The 11,433-nt window shown below is 50.6% G+C and overlaps 1 long non-coding RNA gene across 3 annotated transcripts; it reads right to left on the bottom strand.

Annotated features, from left to right (window-relative positions):
• Positions 1–2,317: 2,317 nt before the first annotated feature.
• On the bottom strand, positions 2,318–8,803 carry LOC115275435. 3 transcript variants are annotated; one of them, XR_003901561.1, is made up of 4 exons: positions 8,430–8,803; positions 6,567–6,687; positions 4,104–4,735; positions 2,318–3,124 (listed from the first exon to the last, which is right to left on the bottom strand). It is a non-coding gene; the product is annotated as an uncharacterized LOC115275435 (long non-coding RNA). The 3 variants fall into 3 exon arrangements; XR_003901562.1 differs by having other exon boundaries at positions 6,567–6,682; XR_003901560.1 differs by lacking the exon at positions 8,430–8,803 and having other exon boundaries at positions 6,567–7,422.
• Positions 8,804–11,433: the final 2,630 nt, after the last annotated feature.

The raw sequence follows: 11,433 nt of genomic DNA, 5'->3' as shown, positions 1-11,433 counted from the left end.
CCCTTCTCTTGGCCCCGTAACCCAGTTCTCAGCCCCTGCTGGACCTGGTCGTCTTCAGGATGCACTGGGCTGCCTTTGGCGTGACCCCTGCTGTGCGGGGGAGCTTTAGAACTTACCAGACTGTTTTCTGTGTTGATTTGCCCATCAACCTGATCACACGAGGCTCAGTCTTTCTTGTAGGTCCCAGGAAATGTGTGAATTACGAGGGGAGTCAGTCACACTTAGCAAACAGGTCCCAAGGTGGTTCCACGGTGGTGGTGTGGTGGCCAGGAATGGTGGGAGGGGGCGGCTGGGGCTGGAATTCGTCAACTGAAGTCAGAATTCTCCCCCTATGAATCACAAAATTGGCTCTGGCCAACAGGAACAGAAGAGGAACTTGCTAGGAGGACGCAAGACACTTTGTAGAAATAGAAAGAGAAAGGGGCACCTGGGTGGCTCAGTCGGTTGAGCGTCCGGCTTCAGCTTAGGTCATGATCTCGCAGTTTGTGAGTTTGAGCCCCATGTCAGGCTCTGTGCTGACAGCTTAGAGCCTGGAGCCTGCTTCCGATTCTGTGTCTCCTTCTCTCTCTGACCCTCCCCTGCTCGTGCTGTCTCTGTCTCTCAAAAAAAAATGAATAAATAACATAAAAAAAGAGAAAGAAATAGAGAGAAGGAACTTTCTGGAGGGAAAGCTCCCAAAGCAAGTTTGGAAAGGATTGGAAACAGGATGCCCCGAGGGTGAGAGGGTGTCTTGGATGCCTAAACTCGCTAGTGTTCTCTCCTCTGAGGATGTGTCACTTTAGGATGTTTTGGCTGCAAGTAATAGAAAACTCAACTCAGTCTGGCTGGAGCAGAAAGGAAGTTGGTAGGCAGGGCAATTCCAGGGCTGGTCGACTCAGAGGTTCAAGAATGTACTTGAGAACCCATGTGCTCTTTCTTTCTTCCCCCCGCCATCCACATATTAACTTCCTTTGAAAGCTCTTGCCCTCTGCGTGGGCAAAGGGGCTGCCAGCAGTAATGAGGCTGTAACATCCAGTGAAGGAAGAAAGAGAGAACATGGCATCTCCTGGCTCTCCCCTAAGCGTAAGGAAGCAGTGCAGCCAGGAACTCCCTTCAGGTGTTTCCGGGGCCCAACGGGTTTGAGCCTGTTCACCCTGAGCCAGTCATCAGCAAGAGACACACAGGGTGATTCTCGGCCCCCAGAGGACATTTGGCACTGTGGGGAGACATGTTTGGGTAGCGTTAGGGGCCTCTCACGGGTGGAAGCCAGGGATGCAGATAGATACCCTACAAGGCTCGGAACAGCCCTTCACTAAGGAAATTGATCCGTTCCAAATGTCAACGGTGCAGAGGCTGGGAAACCTCTAGATAGACTAATCAGGCCCTCCCTGCACCTGGGGTATAATCCTGGTGGGGAGTTACCTACAGTGTCCATTGCAAACCTTTTTCCACATTTTTTTGTCACTCCATTTGAGATTAAAATTTCAGAAGGGGTCTTTTGTCTTCTGGGTTTTGTTTTGTTTTTGGTGGCCCAGGTCACTTGCCCATTCATAGGCTAATAGAGGGCAAGCCTCCCCCTCCCCGCTCCCCCCCCCCCAGTGGTTGACCAGTAGTCCCCCCACAGGAAGCTTGGGATCTTGGGACAGGAAGTGGGAAGGGATGTTAAATGAGCAAAACAAAGCAAAAAGCCCACCTCCATTTCTCAAAGACTCTTTAACTCTTGATGCTGCTGGAGGTGACAAGTTTCACGTCTTATCTGGAAACCCACAAAAGTGCGACGCACTTCCTCAGTGGTATTCCCCTCAAAGAAGAAGAGGGAGAGACCCAGAAAGAAAGGGGGGAGGGGGACAGTGTGTAACCTCCTGGGACAGTATGGAGGAGGGGGAGGTAGAGGAAGCAGCAAGATATACATTAACTTGACTTCAAAAATGGCTATCATCAAGTTCTTCCCTTGAGACATGGGGTCTAGTCTTCCGACCCCTCGAATCTGGACTGGCCTTGACCTTGTGTCTGTTTTGACCAATAAAACAGACGCTGGGCCAATTCTGGGCTTCGTGTCTCACGTATCCCTGAGCCACCATGGATGAAGTCTAGGCTACTCCAGTCAGAGAGCACTGAGCCCCCACTCTGGATGTCCAGTCCAAGTCAAGGTAGCATCAACCCCAGCTGGAGGAGAGTCCCCACGGGAGAACCTCTCAGCTGAGCCCTGTGGCCCCACAGAACTGTGAGTGACCATTAATTGTTGTTTTTAAGCCACCGAGTCTTGGGGTGGGCTGTCATGCATCAATTGACAGCCAGAACAATATATAAGTATATGGATATATAAAATAAATGCATATATAATTAAGATTTTTCTATTTTAATATTCACTAGTATTAGATCAGAAGACACCATGGAAGGTGTGCCATGAGCCAAGAGATTCAGCTGGTCTGTGGTGGCTGGAAAAGGCAAGGGGACAGATTCACCCCGAGAGCCTCTAGAAGGAACGCAGTTCTGCCAACACCTAGACTTGAGCTCCAGAGGAATCACTGTTTGGACTTCCAACATCCAGAACGAGAAGAATTCTGTGTTGCTTAAGCCACTAAATCTGTGTGAATTCGCTGGAGCAGCCACAGGAAGCTACCACATGGACATAGAAGCTCACGGAATTCTCCCAACGACCCTGCGAGGCAGGTCTTATTACCGTCTTAGAATTGAGGGAGCTGGTACTCAGGGCGATGCAGGGACTTCCTCGGGCCACGCGGCAGAGTCAGGGACATATGTTGCCCTTTCCCTTTAAGGTTCTGCTCACAAACACCACTAGTATAGGATTTATGTGGACTTACGTAAACATGCAGACATTGGCCTCGCGTCGGTCACGTGGCCATCTTCTTTTAGTTGTTTGTTCCGGTGCGAACACGGAGACCGCTGCAGAAAGTCCCCATGAGCCAGAACGTGAAAGCTGCAGTTTTGAGATTGCAAGGGTCATTGATTGACTCATTCGTTATTGCTCTCGGCACCGAAGGGTCTCACTGAAAGAGATGAACTTCGCTTGGGGTCTGGATGGGCCCCACGGACACCGGAAGCTGGAGTTCCAGCGCTGCCCCTTAACCGCCATGCCGCCAAGAGCACGTCCCGTCACCTGTGTGTGACCCCGTTTTCTCGTCTGTAAAGTGGGAATGATAAAAACATGCCTAAGCCTGCTGAGGGATGCCCCCACCCCCCGGCCGCCCCCCACCCCCGTTGTTGGAGTCAAGCCGACTAGAAGTGCTGGAGAATTCATGCCCCCCCTCCCCCCAGCATCCAGCCATCAAACAAAGCATACAAGGAGCTGGGCCCAGATACCCCCGTTCCCTGCTCCCTCAGGCACCATGACCCCCAGGCGTGTGTTCTACACTGGCAGGATTAAGCTTTGGTTGATAACTCGCTCACTTTCGGTTGCCCACCCTTCCCCAGCTCACTTTCCTCTTCCCTATTGGTGTGTCTTTCACCTTCCAAATAAATGATTTGTCCTTGAATCTTTGTCTCAGGGTTTGCTTCTGGGGAACCCACAACTAAGATACAAGCTCGGCTTCGGGGGGTTTCCAAACTAAGATATCGATTAGATCTGAACGCAGTCTTGCCTTAAATCTCCCCAAAGAACAGGGCGGGGGACATGGTGTTTTTCAGCGAAAGAGCACTCCCGGAAGAACTGCATTTGGAGCCGAAGCCAGTGACTTCTTCACTGGGCCTCAGCCCACCCGTGGCATCGACAAACCTCACACCTACCCTTGGGTACACAATCGCCCCTGTATTTCGCTTGAACTCCTTTGTTGCATTTCACAAAATTACGGAAACACAGGGGACGCTCCGTTGGCCGCTTCGGGAACGCCCCGTGGGTCTCAGGACCCTCGTTTGCCAAACAGAAATCTTGCAGAGTGGCCCCTGGGAAATCCCACAGCAACCATTCTCGCCACCATGACACTTCAGGTTATTTTCTAGATTGTCCTTCTTTTCTACCCGTGAGTATAAAGGGTGTTTGCTAATGGGGCCCTCCTGCACCCACTGCAGTCCCTTCCGGGCCACGCTCCCTGCGTTCCCGAGGTGCAAGGGCTCTGGGTGCAGAAGGTTCCTGCTGCGTCCCACCCACAAAGCACGTGACCTACCACCAGCCAATCAGAGCAGCTGAAGTACAAGGGCCGGCATGATTGGTTCCGGGACAGTCGCCATACATTGGTGCAAGCTGATGTCATCTCAGGATTTGGTTGGTCGCTGGCAGGAGGCAGGTCTCTCCGGTGAGCTTGGACTGGTTGGGACCTTGATTAGGGAGCTGGACTCACTGTCAGTTCCCAAGGACTTTTAGATGCCTTTTCTTGTCTTTTCTTCACCAAACACTGCCCCCTACTGTATTATTTTGCATTTCCCTGGAGTGCAGATTCCTTAATGTTATTTTTGAGCAGAGTCTGTAACTTTCCAGTCACTTCTAAGTGTTTTAAAAAGCTCAGCTTAAAATAGTTCCAAAATCTGAGCGAATCCCTGATTTAAATCTTGTACTGCTCAGGATATCAGTTCAGCTGCTGTAATAAAAGCCAAAATAACTTGGCTTGAACAAAATAAAAGTGTAATCCTCTCTCACGGAACAGTCCAGGGGTTAGTGTCCGATGGCCACGGTGGTTCTACCCTGTCCGGAATTCAGATTCTTGCTATCTTGCTCAGCACCCTCGACATGTGATTTCCACTTTGTGGTCTAAAAGGGCTGCTTGAGCTCCTGCCATCATATGGATAGTCCTTCCTACGACTGAGGAAAGGAGAGGGAGAGGACATTTCTGTTCCTTACAATTACACAGCCCAGAAGCTTGCAGAGTAGGGGATGCAAGCCTGGTCTCCAGCCTCCTCCTGCAGCCTCTTCACTCGGCTCAGTGGCCTGTGTGGACAACAGGAAAGGGCTTTCCTGCCTGCTGGCTTCTGATTGGGTTTGACCAGTAAGAGACATTGGCAGGAGTTGGGAAGAAGGAAGCAGAGACGGCCTGGGTATTTTTTCCCCCAGCTGTCCTGTTGGGTCACCAGGGGCTACTGTGTCCCTCAACTGAAGGTCACAAGTCCTTCAGACTCCCTCTCCATAGGCTCCTTCTCTCTTGATCTGGCCCTTCAGGCCCCCGTGATAACACCTCCTTCTAGGGCTTGGAGCGCCCCCAGTGGTAACCCGCCCTGTTAGTAGCCTTCGGGTGGTGCAGTGACCCCTGGGTTAACTACACCCTACCCACACTTTTATTTACAGCTTATTCTTAAAATTCTACTCCTGCTGGGACCCTGGCTGATGTGAGTTCTCTTAATAATCCCAAGCAATAGATGCCGTTATCATCATCCTGAGGGGCACCTGGGTGGCTCAGTTGGTTAAGCGCCAGCTTCGGTTCAGGTCATGATCTCACGTTTAGTGGGTTCAAGCCCCGCGTCGGGCTCTGTGCTAACAGCTAGCTCAGAGCCCGGAGCCTGCTTCAGATTCTGTGTCTCCATCTCTCTCTGACCCTCCCCTGCTCTCACTGTCTCTCTCTGTCTCTCAAAACTAAATAGAAGACATAAAAAATTTTTTTTATCATCATCCTGATATTATAGATGAGACACTGAGGGGCAGAGTATAAGTGAGCTCAGGCACAGAGCCAGTCAGGGGCGGCGCCAGTGTTTGAGCTAAGGCAGCCTAGCTCTGGAAACCACATTCTTTTTCTTTTCTCTTTTATAAGTTTACTTATCTATTTAGAGAGAGAGAGAGAGAATGTGCACAAGCGGGGGAGGGACAAAGGGAGGGAGAGAGAATCCCAAGCAGGATCCGTGCTGTCAGCACAGAGCCCGATGCAGGACTTGATACCACCACCCTGAGATTATGACTTGAGCCGAAATCAAGGGTCCCACGCTTAACCAACTGGGCCCCCAGGCGCCCCTGTTGGAAACCACATTCTTCACCACTGCATGAGATTTGGCTTCTTAGAAGGGTGAGGAGAGAAGGACCGGGTTGTGGATTAGCCCTCAGGAAATCATAAACCTGCTAAGGGTCTCTGTTCCTCGTATTTTTGGTGAAGAGGTTGGACCAGTAGAGGAACTGCAAACCCAAATGCCCGTGGGGACCAAAAAGTGACATCAACAAGGGAAGTGAGTTGGGTCATTGCCACAGAGAAATATGCTTTCTCCTTTTTTAAATTTTAACTTTTTTTTTTACGTTTACTTATTTTTGAGAGAGAGAGGGAGAAACACCATGCGTGGGGGAGGGGCAGAGACAGAGGGAGAAACACCATGCGTGGGGGAGGGGCAAAGAGAGAGGGAGACACAGAATCCGGACCAGGCTCCAGGCTCTGAGGTGTCAGCACAGAGCCCGACACAGGGCTCGAACTCACAAACCGTGAGATCATGACCTGTGCCGAAGCCGGACGCTCAACCGACTGAGCCCCCCACGTGCCCCCCTCCTTTTTAAAATTTTAAACATTTGGCCCTCTAGTCTATCCTTCCTTCCCTGGCTAGTGTAGAGAATCCGGCACAGAGATAAATCATTTAGATGCTGCACTCAGCTGACAGTAACAGAGACTTGACTCTAGGGACTCAAACAAATTAGAGATGCATTTCTTGCGCATAAAACCAACCTGGAGGGGAGCTTTCGAACCCGCAGATATGGTAGCTCATGAGGATGTCCATTCTCTTCCATCGTTAGCACAGAACTTCCCTCCTTGAGGTGACAGATCGGCTGCTTCAGCTCCAGCTATGCTTGCATGAGCGGGAAGATGAGGAAGAATGGCAGGACACCAGAGGCCTTTCTCGGAAGCCCCACTGTCATCTTACTTACAAGGCACCGGCCACTCCCCCCCAGGGACCTGTCCGGTTGGATTGAAGAATTCTCCATTCTGGGCACAGGCCTGTGCCGCGTCCCCGCCTCTCCCCACTAGATGTCAGTAGTGTTCCCCTCCCCAGTTGTGACCGCCCCAAATCGGCCCTGATTGAGGAACATCAAAGCTGGGAAATGTGATTTTTGAATATATCATCACCCCGAATAGTGTGGGAGTTTCTGTTAGTAAGAAAGACGTGGTGACTGGACATTTGGGTGGCAAATGGCAGTCTTTGCCCCAAGGGAACGTGTTCACTTTCCTCTTATTTTTGCGAAAAGAGAAACACTGATGGAAGAGTGACAATAGGCAGGTTCAGTGTCGGGTGAGAGAGGGTGGTGGGGACGGCAGCAAAGTGAGAACACAAGCCCCAACTAACAGGGGCGCATCCCAGCTTTGTTACTGAAAGGGAGTGCGGGGCCAGAGCCCCTAGAGCTTCTGATATTTTCCAGAAAAGCTGGAAATCCAGATTTTCATATGCAATCCCCCGTTTGTACGCACTGGCGACTCGTTTAGTTTTTACAAAGGTTTTCACAAGTGATAACTGCCCTACGGGATGACAGTTTGCAGTGACCGGTCCACACGACTTAATCATGTGCTACAGTGGGGCGCCTGGGGGGCTCAGTTGGGTACAGGTCCGAGTCTTGATTTGGGCTCAGGTCATGATCTCACGGTTCGTGAGATGGAGCTCGGTGTTGGGCTCTGTGCAGATAGTGCGGAACCTGCTTCAGATCCCCTCTCTCTCCCTCTCTCTCTCTCTCTCAAATAAATAAACCTAAAAAAAAGTTATCATGGAAGAATCCCAAACATACACAAAAATAGAATCATGTAATTAACATCTCAGAATCCCTCTTGAACAAGGACCCACATTTGGCCCGTCTCGTTTTTATTCCCCCTCCTCAGTCTGCCAGAGCATTTGAAAGAAAATGTAAAGCAGGACTTTTGTCATTTAACCAGTAAATATTTGATCATCACATTTTTAATGAAACCGCCTTGCTATGATCATACCTACCAAAATTAACAGTGAGATCTTAGTTTACACCAGATGATTTCTAAGGCTCTTCTAGCTTTGCCATTCTTTTTGTTTGTTTTTTGTTTATTTTTGAGAGACAGAGAGAGACAGCATGAGCAGGGGAGGGTCAGAGAGAGAGGGAGACACAGAATCTGAAGCAGGCTCCAGGCTCTGAGCTGTCAGCACAGAGCCTGACGCGGGGCTCAAACCCACAAACCGTGAGATCATGACCTGAGCTGAAGGCAGACGCTTAACCGACTGAGCCACCCGGGCGCCCTAGCTTTGCCATTCTACCCTTTATTAACCTATTCTCCTCCGTGTCTCTGGGTCATCCTCCCTCTCCGCCTCCTCCTACAAACAGACATGCGCACACACAGAAATACACACGGACCAAGTCACAAAACATCGCCCGGGCACCCCCGCACACAGACACACAGAGAAACCCACAAATGCACACACCCTCCCCAACCACTTCCTGGGGGAATAAAGCACACATCTTGAATTAAAACCTGCCAGGATCTTAAACGGGGCTGGAACGGAGGGCCTGCCCGATTCCCACCCACATCCTGCCATCTCCCTCGTGCTAAGTTTTGACCCTGAACGTGTGCACTCACCCAGGCCTTCATTTTCTTTTGTGCGAGACAGGGAGAACAATTCCAAGTTGCCTCCGATGAGGATGCGGGGAGGGACATAATTAAAGGATTCCACACCCCTCGTGCCCGTTTTTAAGTACTTAATAATCACAGTGACAATAGCAGCAACGATGAGGCGATTAGAGGCCACAGCGGAAGTTCAGCGTAAACAAAGAGTTCAGTAAGGGCCCAGATGGTCCCCGGCTTCTTCCGGACAATCTAAGACCCACAGCCCTCCTGTCCCTGAAGCCCCCAGCTCGCCATCTATTAATAAATGAAGATGCTTTGGCAGCCTGGCAGGGAAGAGGTTCAAAATCCAGATTCCGAACTCAAGCCATTAAGGGAGACAGACATTTTGCAGCTCGGTTCCTAAATTAGAAGATGATTTCTGGGTGTTTAAATATCTCGCTTTATCTCTGTACCGTTTATGCTGCTGCTGACAGAGCTCTGGGTCCCGGGTGGGGCTCAGGGTCAAGGGGAGGCCGCGTGACACATTCTTTAGGTGCGTCCTTGGAGATGTCCAACCAGGCCCCTGGCTCCCGCTGCGCTCTGCCGAGGACACTCCCAAAATATCCAGGGACAGATGCTATTTTTTGAGGTTCAGCTTAAAAGGCGCCCAGTGCCCCCCGCCCAGTCTGGTTTCACTTTGAGCTTGCGTTTAAACAGCCCTGCCTTTGCCTTTTGTTCTCTAGGAACCTTGGTTTCTTTTGGGGTTATTTGAGTAAAATGTGAATTAGCTTCCGTTTTTCTGGCTTTTTCTGGAGGACCCAACCTTATTGTGATGTTAAAAAAATTTTTTAAATTTCTTTTTATGTCTTTTATTTGTTTTTGAGAGACAGAGAGACACAGTGTGAGCAGGGAAGGGTCAGAGAGAGAGGGAGACACAGAATCTGAAGCAGGCTCCAGGCTCTGAGCTGTCAGCACAGAGCCTGACGCGGGGCTCAAACCCACAAACTGTGAGATCGTGACCTGAGCCGAAGCCGGACGCTCAACCAACTAAGCCACCCAGGTGCCCCCCTCCAAATTTTTTTTAAAACCTTTACTGTTTCTTTCCTATGACTGAGTAGAGAGGATGGTGGTTAAGTGCTTAAGATAAAAATTTCAGATGCCGGCTTTCAAAATCTAGCTCTTCCCGAGAGGGTATGGGTGTATCATTCCTAAAGGTCGGTCTCCGGCTAGAGTCAACGGAGAATGAGGAATTTTCGTTTCCTGTTGTTCTGCTGTTTAAATACATTAATTAGAGGTCAATGCCCTTTGGCGATAATTTCAGCTGTGAGATGCTCTAAAGTTGAGACGTGGCCGTTCTTGTTTCTGCAACGAGAGCGAGGGGATGAGGATGAAGAGGACAGAGGGGAAGAGCCGCCTCCAGCCGAGCGCCCCCCGAGTGCCCAGCACTGTGCTGAGCTCCCGCCAGCAGCTCTCATTTAATCTTCTCCTCGGCCCTATAAAATAAGTATGGTTGTTGCCCAGGACAAGGATCGCCGCCTCTTCCAGGAAGCCCTCCCTGACGTCAGCACCATGCCCTCACTCCAGACTGAGGGCTCTGTCCTTTGGGCCATTGGCCGAGGGCTCTTGCCATGTTCTTTGAAAATGACTTGATTTCATGTCCTTGAGTGTGGGGCCCACGTCTTGTTCCGCGTTTGCATCCTAAGAGACCAGCACGTAGTAGGCATAGCATTGACACTGACTGAATGAATTGAATGAGACCTTGGGCAAATCACCTAATTTTTCTGAGCGTCACATTTCTCCTCTCTACAATTGGGCTAAAACACTAATAACAGTGAATGTGTCCGTGAGCCTTCATGTGCTAGACGGCTGGCTGACCTCTCAATGCACTCCTTATGAACCGACTGATTTCGTTCTGGGCAGCAATGTGTCTCCCAAGCAGTTAGGGGAGAAGCAAGCAGAAGTTGTTGGGTGGGTCTGATAGTTGGCAAGGGATGCACCTTGCTTCCTTCTTCATCCTGCCTGGAATGTGGACCTGATGGCTGGTGCTCTGGCAGCTGTTATGGTTTGTGAGGCAATCTTGAGGCTGGTGGAGCAAAAAGAAGTCTAGGACTCCGATGACTTACTGGTCATCTTTCCAGCCCTGGATACCACGCCTTTTGATTTCTTACGTACACGCACAGGGACAGGGAAGGAGAGAGGGGGCTCTCTCTTGTTTAAGTCACTTATCTGGGTTTCCTGTTTTATATAGCCAGATCTAATTCCAACTGACAAGATTTGGTCAGGGCCCCTGTTAAATGCTTATTATGCATTCAGTTCATCCTCGTTCCTCGTTCTTACCACTTTTCTGTTATAGATGAGGGAACAGGGGCTCAAAGGGATTTGAAATATGCATCCTGTCGCCAGACCCTGTACGCACAGCTACCACACTGTGCTGCCTGGGTCAGGATGATCTCGTGACGGCTGTGGGAGTGCCACGGACACCGTCCTCACTGGCCACTCATGCACGCTCCCCTTCACCTGCTCATTCACTTGTTAAGTCCTTTATTTTATTAACAAACAGTTACAAGGAGCCAACTCAAGAGACTTATGTCAGACTTGGGTGTTACGAAACAGCCCAGACAGACCTCTGCCCTCCAGGAGCCCCTCAGTGTGGGCTCTCGTATAAACCCTTTCCAGGGCCAGGAGTGGGCCGCCGTCCCGTGTGCAGCGATGCTCTGTACGGCCCGGAGAGTACATTCCATACACCACAGTCCCAAAGGCCCCCTAGAGTTGGGCAGGTGGTGACTTGCACACCTGTATGTGGCAGTCGTGTGAGCGGCGAGCTGGGATGCAAGTCCTGGCCTCTGGGCTCCTCTCTGGGTGCCCTTTCGTCCGCTCCCTGCAGTCTCTCAGGTTCCAGACCCCCTGATACTGTCGTAGAAGCTGGTCTCTGTCTCTCATGCGAGAATTGTTTCTCAGATGTTTCTTCGGAGCTCGGTCCATACTTGAAGAGAGGCAGTAACCGCCGTTTGGAAGCTCCGTGTGTTTCCCTGTAATG

This window comes from Suricata suricatta, chromosome 12 (genome assembly GCF_006229205.1).
Source record: "Suricata suricatta isolate VVHF042 chromosome 12, meerkat_22Aug2017_6uvM2_HiC, whole genome shotgun sequence".
Lineage (NCBI taxonomy): Eukaryota > Metazoa > Chordata > Mammalia > Carnivora > Herpestidae > Suricata > Suricata suricatta.
Note: the sequence above shows the minus strand (reverse complement) of the source record. Positions and strands in the feature narration are given on the sequence as shown.